The sequence below is a fragment of the Phallusia mammillata genome, chromosome 3 (assembly GCF_965637545.1).
Source record: "Phallusia mammillata chromosome 3, kaPhaMamm4.hap1.1, whole genome shotgun sequence".
Taxonomy (NCBI): domain Eukaryota; kingdom Metazoa; phylum Chordata; class Ascidiacea; order Phlebobranchia; family Ascidiidae; genus Phallusia; species Phallusia mammillata.
Genome location: NC_137254.1, coordinates 9,541,149 through 9,553,818, shown reverse-complemented (window position 1 = coordinate 9,553,818; position 12,670 = coordinate 9,541,149). Strand labels below are relative to the sequence as shown.

At 36.7% G+C, this 12,670-nt stretch overlaps 1 pseudogene; it reads right to left on the bottom strand.

The window, feature by feature from the left end:
* Positions 1-8,366: 8,366 nt before the first annotated feature.
* LOC145218209 (uncharacterized) lies at positions 8,367-11,874 on the bottom strand (annotated as a pseudogene).
* Positions 11,875-12,670: the final 796 nt, after the last annotated feature.

Here is a 12,670-nt window from a genome sequence, read left to right as displayed (position 1 = left end):
GACGATTGTTTGGTCAACGCATTCGTATTTAGGCAGACAATGCAATACGACGAAGTGCTATAGATGATTGCAGCTCGCTTGGATAAACACGTTTAAATACGTGCATGTAAAATATGACAAATTTGCATGTAAAATATGGTGCTATTTTGTTCGGCAAACAGGAAGGATTCAACACAACAATTTTCGTGAATAATTTGATAATAATAGCTCTCTAGAGACACCGAGTGGAATCATTTAAAAAAAACATTTCGTCATTTATTACATGATTGTCTCTTGCAAATACGTTGCATTTGTGGCGTTGTATTTAGAACTCTAGCAGTTTTCATTGATAAAAACTCAACGGTTACGAGTGTCACATGGAACTGATACCAAATGGAGAATCTCGCCCTTTTCAAACTTGGCATTTACAAAAACCAACCATAATGTTACCTCTTGTTATCATTTAAAAAATAAACAAAAATAAATAAATAAATCAATTATTGCATGATTAACGTTGTTAGCATTCCGCCATAAGGAAATTAGTTATCTTGATATCCTGGTCTCGTTGGTCACGTGATTAACTGAACGCACCCAACAATAGACCTCGAGGAACCCACACGCCAGACGAGTTTACTATGGGTCAACAAGTGATCCTTTTTCATGCTCCAGTTTTGTTGCAAGGTAGACAAGTTGTTTGTTTAAACTTTGCAGCGATATTTGGTGCAAACGGCTGCAATATTCGAAAGTAGGTTCCTTTTAACAGAAGGAAACCATTGTGTGTTGTCAGCGTTGTTATTGACTGCAGGAAGCTGGTTAGAAACCCCACTTTAAGTGTATACACTCATGCATGTGACAAGAGTCATGCCTGACCACACCAATCTTGTTCGAAAACGAGCTTTAGACGTTTCAAGCCCTGTACGCAACGAGCATTATGGTTTAGTGCACAGATATAGTTTGAAACTAAATTTTTCGAAACTGGTGATCATTCGGGCTAGAAGGGGTGGGGGTGAGGTTTATGATAATAATAACTATAAACATCTTATGACGTTGGTTCATTACAATACATTTTGTTCCTAACGCTGAGATAAACATCATTCCATCAAGAGATTTATGTTAAGCGCAAACGGTTTCTACTTTATTCAAAGATAGGTCTAAGTAAAAATGTTGTCCAAAATGTCTAGCGGTTTCTGCAATATTGGAAATGTCATGCGCTGGGAAAAAAAAATTTCTTGTGCAGTATTAGACCAGTTCTTTTTGTTTGCTGTTTATACGTTTTTGCCACAGCAAGGTAAAAAATTAGGCTTAAATTGAAAGATTCGCCTCGCTATGCCGCCAAATGCGAAGGACAACAGAGATTTCTCCTTATTGCGAGAAATATTTATGAATGTAAATTACTATGTTGCGAATCGATTCGCATTGGTTTAAACTGACATTTGCTGCATACGAGGCAGGAAACGGTGCTTGTGATTCGACTTTCGGTGAGTTTTCCACTGAGCCTGTGTGGATAAAAAAGATTTAAGTTTGCAAGTAATACCGTGTATTTGTTTTTATTAGGTATACGATATCAGCACACTCTCCAGGCCGAAGACGTTAGAGGGCAATTGGTAAACCCAATACAACCGGACCAAACACTTAGGTACCATTCTTTCAATACAATTTTAAACTTATTTGTTGCGTCAAAAGTGAGTATATTTATTCGCGTAATACGTCAAATTGTTTAATGGTGAAAATAACGGCCCAAATAGACGTAAAATGCGACATGCTTTATTGTTCAAACGTTACGGAAAATGCTCATGCCATCATCAGTGATCATTTGCCGAAACGTTTGAACAATAAAGCATGTCGCTTTTTACGTCTATTTGGGCCGTTATTTTCACCATTAAACTTATGAACAGATCCGTATCCAAACGTCAAATTGCGCTGTGCAACAAATTTCTTCAATAACTAACCTTCAAACACGACCGCAATTGACACGTTTGTCGAGTCGACTTAAGAAACGAACATTTTTGTTATTCTCGGAGCACAACCTCTCGATCTATAGAAAAAGTCGTTCTAGCTCACGAACGGATAGAGACAAAACAGCGAATATAACAAGCCAACTTGAAACCGTACCCAGAAACGGATTGCAAACCTTCAGTTTTATCCGATGAGTTAAATGATCCCAAACATTCTCATTATTCGCACAGCAAAACCATTCGCCCCATAAAAATCGTTTTTGGCTGAACTAAATATCTCAAAAATGCTATCCAAACTGTTTGCAAAGTTTTTAATCAGAAACTGTTTTGGTTAAACTTTGATGCCACGCTTTTAAACCATTATTAGAACGTGTTACAGTTTTGTATTGTATAGCTATATCCAGGGTTGCCATACCGTCCTCATTTCTAAGATTTGTCCTTATTTTGAAGGGCTGTGTCTTAGAAAAGTTCATTGTCCTTATTTCTAAGAATTTTCCTTATTTTTGACTTGAGTCCTTCTTTTGTCTTATTTTTTCAAATACTTACTGGTCAAATCCCTGCTACAAGTAAAAGTAAACCTAGACTTGGGCTGTTGTGAGATGCACATAGCGTTTTCTACGAACAAGGAGGAACTGGAACAGATTGTTTGTGGCCAAAATATTGCATATGATAAGTCACGGCTGGTATAAATACAAAGATTTGTTCAAAAACATTTGTTTTGTTTCGTATGAATATATAATTTTTCGGTTGTCCTTATTTTTGGTTTCAAGTCGATGGCAACCCTGGCTATATCCAATCTCGATTCCACATTACTTGTCTGATACGCGAAGCTTAAAATCGGTCGTCTTGTGCCTATCGTATTATGGAACATATCGCATCAAAGATTTAAATCGAACAACTGTGTTCTACTTGACCGAAATATTGGAGATGAACGTTCGTGAAACTATGATACAGCAAAACAACCTCTAAGTATTTCCAGAGAGCATATAGTGAGCAGTTGAGTTACAGTTATAGTTATTTATTTTCCACCGTGTACACATCCCGTTTAAAGATTTTATGACTGATTCACTGGCCAACACAATTTATGGTGCCTTCAATGATAAAACTGATATTGACTAATTTTGGGGTACTGATTTCCAAAATCATTACGGCTTTCTTCAATAAGATCAAATTTTTAAATTATTTACAAAATCATAATTTATGACTGTATTGATTAAATGACTTTAAAATCACGTTTTAATGTGTTTGTTAAAGTTTTGTTGCATTATACACATCAATTTCCTACAGTGTAGTTAGTTTCATAGCATGGATATATGTGTTCTATGCTTATGCTCTGTCTAAAAATGGTTGGTGCAGGCTAGTGGTAACTTTAAACTATACATGTTTTATGGAGTGATTTTCCGACTAGTTAAGCAAGGTGGTAAAGCTAAAATTAATAGTGGCTAGGTCATGTATGAAGTGTTCCTTGAATAACCAAGATGTTTTACGCTACATTATTGGTGAATACCCGTACAACACAACTCAAATGAAAAAAAAAGATCAGTATCAAATGTGCATATCTTGCACACTTTGAAGTGGCTTTGGGGGTTTAGGACAAACAATGGGCTCCACTTACCTAATATTGATTGGAATATTGCAGTAATGGACAAAAACAGTAGAAAGGGACTAAAATTACTAGAAGAGCACATAATTAAGTTATTAAGCGGTCTGAAAATTGGGTACGAAAAGGAGTAAGCTACACTTTCTCCAAAACGTATACGTTAGGGGATATAAATGATGAGAATTAAGCTGAAAGGTTCCAACAGGATATCAGTGAAATGGAACGTTTTAGGGAAGGTGGAATAATGTGTTCCTGGCTAATTACTGTTGGTCAATTAAACGGTGTAGATATTCCTGCCAGTCATTTCCGAAAGTTACAGAAGTACATGAGTAGGCCTATACCCGATATACCTGACAACTTAAAAATTTGAAACCATTTTTTTGTGTGTGTTTAATTTTGTTTGTCAGAAGTGTCCAACTGTTACATTTAAAATTAAATTAGAAATTTTGTTCCTGCAATAAGATTAATTCCACATACATTACTTAAAACCAGTTTCACTACACATTGATTTTTTTTTTCAAACGTGGATGTACCATAACAGAAAAACTAGACGTGATACAGATAAATCGATTGCATTTTTGAAATCAGAGCAGTAGAAATAGTCAAAATCAGTTAAAACATTACTGGCACCAGTAAAAAAATATTTTTTTGTTGACCTGTGTTACAGTTTAGGCCAACTTCGGTAATTTTTAAGTGATGCAAGATATAGCCATGCATGTTACAAATACAGGGATTGTTACCTTAACAATTAAACAAGAATATCAAAATGACATTCCGCTTCGGAACGCAAATTCAGCAAGGACAATAGAATTTTGAAGAGTAAAAAATTGAATCTAATGTAACTTGAAGTAATGTCACAGCAGTAAACAACAGTGTATTGAATGAAACAGCGACACAGCAAGCCCACAGCTACAAGACACTTCGAATGACGGTAAAGGTTAAACGCACGCTTTTATATGGGCATGCGGCAAGGTCGTCACAAGGCGGGACGATATACTTAATGCGTCACAAGGTGGCGCAATATACATTACATCTTCCCTTCATGAAAACGATGAAACAAAAGGAGAAAACTAACATTAGTATAAAAACGAAAAATACACAAGTCTAAATTTCTTCAATTAGTCGTCTCGTCGGTTTACGTTTTCTTTTGGAACGACACGGAACATTAAAGTTGCGAACAATTTCACAATTATCAGAAACATAAAGCGGCGATAAAGGTAACGTTTGCAACAGAGAAGACGTTTGAGATGAGGATTTAATGTTGCGGCGAATATGTATACGATTACGACGATAAAGTACAATGTCAGGAGTACGAACGATATAGGAGCGCGGTGACAAAATCCTGTCAATAACTCCGTCCTCTGTCCACGTGCGGCGAAGAAAATCAAACAGTTTTACAGGGGTACCAGGCTTTAAAACACTTAATGGTTTTGAACCTACATCAAAATAACGTTTTTGTACTGTTTTTTCGGCATAAAAAGGGCGTTTGGGTAAATTATGACACCTAAGCTTTCCTTCACAAATAGGCAAATTACGTCTGGTTTGCCTTCCCATGAGCAACTGTGACGGCGATAAACCACACTGTAAAGGCGAACTACGATAAATTAATTAACAAATTCAAATCAAAGTCCTGGCCACTGGCAACAGATTTTTAACGGTTTGTAACGTCCTTTCCGCAAGTCCATTAGATTGCGGAAAATGGCGACTTGATGTTAAATGACAGAAGTCCCAAGATTGCGATAAACATCTAAATTCACGGGAGGAAAATTGTGGCCCGTTGTCGCTAAATACTTTAAGCGGCACACCAAAGCGAGAAAACGTTTGCTTAAGACAGGTAATAACTGCATCGCTTTTTCTATCTTTAATTGTCGTTTCCTGTCTGCGTGAGAGCAATCATAGTTCCCAATTTCTTTTCTCAAGTTTTCTCAAGCTGCGCCAAAAGAATATGCAAATAAGTATGCGGTATATCCGAGTCTTTGGTTCATTAGCATATTTATTGGAAGGGAGCTATTCAATTGCGTTGTGCTGTTGGTTGGAGCGAACTTGACGTATCGTGTTGTAATAAAAGAGTGGATATTACAAAAGTAACTTTTAAGCTTATATACAGAACTATATTGACGGACTTGTATGATGATGTTCATTATGTTAACAACCTAAAGGAATAAACGAAAGAAGCTTAAAGCAATAAACTTACATTAGTTTAAATGTTTCTTACATCAATTATTAAGCAGCGAAGTGTGCACAAACCACACATGCCACAATGAGAATACACCATTGCAAATGATATTCATAGCAAATCCTGAATTTGCCATGAATTTGCCACGGATATCTACAAAAATTTGCAAACAAACCAAAAACGACACTGTAAACGGAAACTTCTAACAAATCTTGATAATTTATGCAGAAGTTGGAAGTGTTTAAATGAGTACTGTTGTGTCTTTCTTATCTGAATGTTACTGGTCATACAATAATATATTTCTCAGATGATTTTTGTAAAATCGGCTTTGCTTGTGCCCCAAAGTCCAAAATGCGGACGACTTTTTTTGATCACAAAAGAAACTTTGCTTATTTTTCTCGATTGTACTTTTGCGACAGCAATAAACATTTCGCCCTTTCGTTCGCCCTTTAATTGTCCTCTCCTGTCTATGCGACAGCAATCGTGGTTGGTTTAGGGCGATTAAAAATAAGCTAAATAGATGTGCAAATATGTTTTAAAAATGCCACAGTTAAACTATTGCACTTTGTCGGATCTTCGAAAGTACATTCGTATATAAATGTTTTCCAATACAACCATGAAGCAACAAATTGTGCATAAACCTCACGTGCGACACTGAGAACATACAATGACAAATGATGTTTAAAAGCAAATTTTGGCAAAAGTACAAACTATACCAACATATCTCTATCCCATCTAATACTTGTAACATTTTACATTGGTTCTAATAGTCCTTGATAATATGTGAAGATGAAAGAAGATGAAAGAGTTTGGCTTTGGGTAATGTAATGTATTTTTTAAATGAATTTTACTGTAAATACAAATAAAAGATTCCCAGACGAAAAAATCGACAACCCCAAACGCAATATCTTCTATATGGAGGAGGAAGTTTTGACCACACAAAATTCTTATTTTTCTCAGTTGTAATATTAAGACAACTATAAAGAACATTGACCACAATCACCTTCGCTCGCCCTTTAATTGTCATCTCCTGTTTGTGGACAGCAATCGTGGTAAGTATTGGCGATTTCAATTTGTACTCAAAAAGGTATGCAAATACATTTTAAAATACGTTAAGCGTTTGCGACATAAGAAAGAAGTGAAGAGACATTTTACACAAAAACTGCAGTCGTTATTTCGATGTAAGCTGTTGTATTGTGCAATGTCGTAGTTTCGTAAATTTGGGGAAAATGTCGCTCTTAGTTAACTTTGTGCTAATTGCTTAGGCAGTGTCATTGCAGATAATGTTGGACAAACAGTTCTAGGTAGTTGTTTTGAAATCAACAGTTAACCAAGAATGCCAAAAAAACATTCCGCTTAACAAGAAAAATTTAACAAAGACAAGTGAATTTTGAATGGTAAAAAAATTGAATTTATTGCAATTTGAAGTACTGTTACAGCAGTAAACATCAGTGACCAATGTCACCTTCTCAGCCACGTTAATAAGTGTTTCCTGTATGCGTGTGTAGCTCGCCCTGCCTCGATGACGACTTGTGAATGGCGGCTACAATGTAAACTATGATGTTCATTGGAAATAGTTTGGAGAGTCAGACCTTTGCATCTCAATAACAGCTGACTGATTAACAGCCACACATATGTCCCTTCCTTCTTTGTATTCTTGAATAACGTTAAAGGCGAACGTCCAAATCAGCTACACATCCACATGGGATAAAAATAGAAGCCAAAAATCCCCCGCAAATAGCCGCTTTCCCGGTGGATATAGCAGGAACAAATAGAATCCACAAATAGAAGGGCGAAAACATCAAAGTCTACGCTTATATAACAATGTGAAACATTGGCCGGTGTACGAATTCTTTTTCTCATATTACTTATATTATTTATTTTAAGGTAGCCATGTAATTTATAGTGCCATAGCGCCTTTTGGTGAACACCATATGCTTATTCACAGGGTGGAAACGTCGCGTTCTAATACGAATCACAACTGCGGAAACATTGCAAATACCGACGGAAATATGTGTCATAAGGGAATAAACACTATGTTTACTGTTAGATCTTTCTGGAACCCGAAAAATGGCTGGAAATAGCTTATGACTACCATAGAACCGGAACTGTAAACATTAGTCTATGCAGAAATGAGGGTAAACATTTCCATTTCGTGGTGTGAAACGTTATTGCGAAATAGCATGCAATAGTTTCCATAAACATTGCACAATAGTGTCGTAAACGCTACAAAAGCTCCCCCCCAAAAAGGGTGCACAATGTGTTTGAATGAAAAACACATTTTATCAATGTTAATGGTTGTTAGCGACACGCGACAAGAGAGATTGGTCAATAGATGGCGGTAGGTGCTGTTACGTGGGGATTTATACGTTGGGAAAAATATGCACAATTAAAGACGAAAAACGAACATAACAATTATATATCTTGTCAATAAGGGTATGACTCTTCGGCTCTTAGAATAAATATCGTACGGAAAATAATAAACGTCGTCAAAACAAGGGTGGAAACAGAGAATATAATGTATAAGTATAGACTGGCGAAACATAATTTGATAAAATTGCACACAAGAATGTTTTATCGATTATAATGCGGTTTGATAGCTATGATATATATATATATATATATATATTTTTTTTTGTTTTTTTTGTTTTATAAGTATATGCGATTCTTGTATAAATATATTGCTTTTACACTATTGTTAAAAAGGAATGGGCGGAAAAATACAATGCAAATTCATACAACAAGTAATGTGTGTTATTGAAATCTCCACAGGTTTCGAATTTTGAGTTTTTAGCCTTATATACAAGCATTGATTATATATTTTTGTAGTGGAGACACAATAAGGGTTTCTGCACTTGAATGAGAAAGGCGAAAACAAAGAAACATTTGTACATGCAAAAAGAAATTGTCATGCAAAAACAAAGTTAGTAATATTCACGAATAAGATATATATATTGGTTTTCCTTAAGCAAATTTTGGTTGACTATTCTAGCAGAAAGACAAACGTGAAACGTTAAAGTTAATGTGTTGTGGTATGATCTGCCAAAAGGCTAGAGTAATATTACGTTCAGACTTAGCTGAATGTGTAAAATGTTTAATATAGTATAGTGTAACATATGCTGTTCGCTCAGCAACTAGTCTGGGAACAGTATTTCAGGCTTCTGGTTCTGTGTTAATCGCTTCCTGAAACTGTCCATTCGTGTCGTCATCGTTGTTTTGTTGTTGATGACGTAAATTCCAGCGGCGTTGTAATTCTGCAACTGCCTGGTTGATTTTTGGTCTTGCTATAGGTTGAATACGTTGAAAAAGATGCTTTAATGTTAACAGGGACAAGGCTATTCCCCAGAACAAAGCTTGGATAACGAGGAAGGAGAGGAATGCATTTGCAGCAGGACTGGTCACAGAAGATAAAAGGGTGATGAAAGCTGACTTGAGAAGATTTTGCGGCAGAACCTTGTCATCAATCCCCCCTTCTGTGGAAAGGTTAGTTTGTGAATCGAAGAAGATATTCATTCGTTCGTTGTTTAGTTGAGTGCTTGAAAGGACGGCTAGAACGTCCGATAATGCTCGATTTTCACTAGGTATATATTTAAGAAGCTGGGCCGCTTCTACGAAATCATAAGATTGAAAAGATTCATTTATCATCTTGATAATAGGAGAAAGTAGCTGGATATTGGTTTCGACTCTTGCAAGAGTATAGTTGACGAATAAGTAATAAGTATTATGAACTTTGAAAGTGAACATTCGGTTGGCCCGAAATGTTTCCTTGTAAACTAGGTCTGGGAAAACATTACTCTGGTCATAAAGTTGGTAGGTCTTTTCGTCGATGTTCACATGGCCAGTATGAACTTTTTCGAAAAGAGGCCTTGTAGCAAAGTAATTGCTATTCTTTATTCGCAGACTTCGCAACCAATGCATTTTTGATGTGGTACAAGCGGTCTCTAAGAGTATGTCGCCGTGCGTTATCGCTGCTGTGGGCTTTCCCTTCAGGTAGGATAATATCTGGCTTGGGGAAATGTGTGCACTGGCCCCAGCCAGTAATGCCGTTATTTGTGTAGATTGGCATTGAAAGTATAAGATGTCTGACAGCTGTCTTCTTCATGTTTAGGCTGAGTCGTAAATGTAGGACTCAAAAATATCGTTTGTAGACTTGTAAATAGTTGGAGCATGTTGCTCGAAATGTCTTTTTGTAGACTTGTAAGTAGTTGGAGCTCTTAGCTCATAATTTGTAGACTTGTAAATAGTTGGAGCATGTTGCTCGAAATGTCTTTTTGTAGACTTGTAAGTAGTTGGAGCTTGTTGCTCGAAATATCTTTTTGTAGACTTGTAAATAGTTGGAGCTTGTTGCTCGAAATATCGTTTTGTAGACTTGTAAATAGTTGGAGCTTGTTGCTCGAAATATCTTTTTGTAGACTTGTAAACAGATGGAGCTCGATGCTCGAAGTGGTATGCACCATGCAGACAAATATGGCGTAGAACGACGTCGTGTTTCGGTTAGGATGCTTGTTTTCTTGGGTTTGGGCAATTGTCCCCAGCGTAACTGAGCTCACTTGTTTTTGACAGGTTGGTCGTTTACATGTAATATTTGAGTGTGGAAAATGTGTGATCTTATTAAACAGCTCAAGTCAGGGAGTCAATACATATCATGCAGCGTTCGTGGCAAAACAAGAACGTTTCCGGCTTGACAAACCGTTGACATAAAACGTGAAACATAAATTGACGGTGAGACACACCGAAGAACACGTTTACAGTTTGACACTAGCAAAAATATATATCAATTTTTACTGAATTATAAGTTATATACACGCACACAGCTTAACATGCAACATACATCGATGAATAAACATAACTAATTTATCTTGAAAAGTGTTATTAAGCGAATAAAATATATATTTTACAACACAGAAAATTGTCAAATGCAGATTTCACACGAACTTACTTAACAGAGGAAAAGATGTCAGTCGGAGCGACCGCGTGAATTTCATTTCCGTGACCTTGGTAGTCGATTTCTTCCTCCTCTTTTGTTTCTGATTCCATTGGGATGTCAGTGGCGTTGCACATAACTAAAATGTCTGGTTGTGCTCGAAACGTCTCTGGCAAGTTCGGTCGACCGTCAGGGCACTCTGTGAGTAACCCTTGTCCAAATGACGTCTTGTTCGAACCGTTCGGGGCATCGCTTTGAACGTGCTGTCCGAACCTTGCTCGTAAAGTACCAATTTGAAGTGACATCTGCCTGCGCTGGAGTTGAGTTCGGAAGATCTGTAGCAACTCGTGGGCACCACTTTGTGGGCACGCCTGCCTCAATGGCGGCCTGTGAAGGACCGCTACGGTGTGAACAATGATATTCATTGGAAATTGTTTGGTGAGTCTGATCTTTGCATCTCAATAACAGCTGACTGATTAACAGCCACACATATGTCCCTTCTTTCTTTGTATTCTTGAATAACGTTAAAGGCGAACGTCCAAATCAGCTACACATCCACATGGGATAAAAATAGAAGCCAAAAATCCCCCGCAAATAGCCGCTTTCCCGGTGGATATAGCAGGAACAAATAGAATCCACAAATAGAAGGGCGAAAACATCAAAGTCTACGCTTATATAACAATGTGAAACATTGGCCGGTGTACGAATTCTTTTTCTCATATTACTTATATTATTTATTTTAAGGTAGCCATGTAATTTATAGTGCCATAGCGCCTTTTGGTGAACACCATATGCTTATTCACAGGGTGGAAACGTCGCGTTCTAATACGAATCACAACTGCGGAAACATTGCAAATACCGACGGAAATATGTGTCATAAGGGAATAAACACTATGTTTACTGTTAGATCTTTCTGGAACCCGAAAAATGGCTGGAAATAGCTTATGACTACCATAGAACCGGAACTATAAACATTAGTCTATGCAGAAATGAGGGTAAACATTTCCATTTCGTGGTGTGAAACGTTATTGCGAAATAGCATGCAATAGTTTCCATAAACATTGCACAATAGTGTCGTAAACGCTACACGTGGGTTGCTTGCTCGTAGTTCCTAATTTATGTCCCAAGCTGCGCCAAAAGAATATGCAAATAAGTATGCGTTAAATCGGAGGTCTTTCGTTCATTAGCATATTTATTGACACTAAGCTTTTAACTTGCGCTGTGCTAAGTGTTGAAGCAATGCTATAATGTTGTAATAGAAGTCTAACTCTCTCACTTAAGTTGATACGACGTCCATAAAAGTCTTTTAAATCTCGAACTGAACAATTTGTACGATGATGTTCAAAAAATTAACAAACTTAAAAAATAAACAAAAGAATCCTAAACTATTGAACAGATACAAGTTGGTAAATGTTGGTTAAATCAATTATTAAGCAACGAAGTGTTTATTAAGAACACATGCCACACTAAGTGTACATAATGACAAATGCTTAAAGCAAACATATTCATAGCAAATTCTGAAATTGTCATGAATATCTATAAAAATATTTACAAACAAATCCCGATTTACATTGAAATAAGAGAAGCCACACTGACATATTTTAATCCCATCTAACACTCGTAACTTGTTGAAATGGTTCTAATAATCCTTGACAATTTCTGCAGAAAATGGAAGTGTTTGAAGTGAGTACTATTGTGACTTTCTTATGTGAATTTTACTGAACGTTCAATAATATAATTCTCAGAAGATTCTTGTTGTATCGACAACGCTTGGAACGCAAATTACAAAATCAGGACGGCTATATTTGACCACAAAAAAAACTTGGGTTATTTTCCTAATTGTACTTTTACGACAGAAATAAACAACGTTGATCACGATCACCTTCGTTTGCCCTTTGATTGTCCTTTCCTGTCTATGCTATGCAGCAACAATCGTGGTTCGTTTAGAACAGTGGTTCTTAACTCGTTTCGGGTCATGTACCACCGGCCCAGTAAAAATAATATCGTAGACCATTTCATTTTTTAGCAAAAATGAA